The sequence below is a fragment of the Triticum urartu genome, chromosome 1A (genome assembly GCF_056163025.1).
Source record: "Triticum urartu cultivar PI428250 chromosome 1A, HENAU_Tu73, whole genome shotgun sequence".
NCBI classification, from domain to species: Eukaryota; Viridiplantae; Streptophyta; class Magnoliopsida; order Poales; family Poaceae; genus Triticum; species Triticum urartu.
The window spans coordinates 347,348,902-347,350,425 of record NC_141873.1 but is presented as its reverse complement, the minus strand read 5'-3'; positions in this window follow the sequence as shown (position 1 = coordinate 347,350,425).

The window sequence follows — 1,524 nt, the reverse complement described above, 5'->3', positions numbered from 1 at the left end:
TCTTGCCTTCATAGAGAAGGAATGTCCCTTTTCTCTCTATCCATGCGTTTTACTGGGGATGTTTTACCCTGTGAAGGTGCTACCTTTTGGAGAGATATCAGCGACGCACAGTAAAACGGGGCACCTGGCATAGCCCATCGATGGCCCCTTCTGCACACGTTAATGTTTTCCGATGTCATCCTCGCCATCATTTTTGTCTTCAGCGTCGTAGAGGTCTTCATTGCATTCTGGATTTGCCAGTCTAGCCTCACCTACAGGCGCCGTATATGGATCAGGAGTGTTCTTCTACTCGTCTCCATTTGGGTGTTCGGCGCCATACTCAGCATTGGCGGTGTCGCTTAATATGTTGCATGGTTAGTAAATTCCTTGAAGTTACATTTTTTGTTGTTGTTCACAAAATAGCAAAATAGTTTATTTCTAAGGAATTAAATAGTTTCACAAAGTCACGCTTCCTTTTGTATCGCTACTTCAACAGCCATGGTGCCCTTTGGGATTTTGACAAAAATGTCCCACCCGCCAACCATGCAGCCATGGACCTGAACAAGTTTGTTGGGTCAGCCAGACTTCTTATTCAAGGAAAATCTTGGAAAATATTGTCATATAGACTTGATCGAACTTAATGAAGTTTGACTTTGGATGAAACTAGAACTTCAAATAATTTATATTGGTGGAAGCACCAAGAGGCTATATAGAAAGTTGGCCGACATTTGGTTTGCTATAATCCCTCTAAAAACAGCATATTTCTAGTTTTGTAGCTGATTAGTGGGGAGGGGTTGGTTTCTGAATAGAAATGGGATGGCATAGAAACCTGTAATTGAGAAATATACATTACCGTTAGCTCCTAACGATATTAACAAACTGTTATCTTTAATGTAACAGTGCCAAGGAGAAGAACAGGGACACTGATCAGTCTACGTTCTCCCGCAAAAAAAGAGAGAGACAGAGAGACAGTGAGATCCGTCTACGTTACTTCATGATCAGTACTATCACTGTGTTTATATTTTTCTTATTAAATGTGTGGTGTTGTATGGAAATATTTCTTGATCTTATTCTTTGTAGATATGATTAAATAATCCTATTTATACTGATACCAATCTCAAGAGCTTTATTTGGGGTAAGTAGTTCACTTTCTACATCTTTCATGTCTCGCAAATGGGCATATGGGACATGCAAATCGGCCGTCTGACAGATCACCTAAAAATCCACACTAAAAGAAAAAATTGTGCCCAAAATTTGAGACGGCAATTTGTTCCTGTCATATTACTTCAGCCATAGTTGTCACACAAAACAATAACAACAGTAGCAAAGAGATTAGAAAAAATAGGGGCAAAGAAAAGATCAGAGCTATTAGTACCTGTAACTCGATTGATCGGGCAAGGCCCTAGAACAGCGACCACCTTCTTCCTATATATTTTGGCGCATTAGTCCCGCCTGTATGTGTTGTTGCCATCTCACTTCTTCCCTTTTTAAGAACAACTTGCTAAAACTTATTGATCATCAGAAATGTTTACAGGAACTATTATG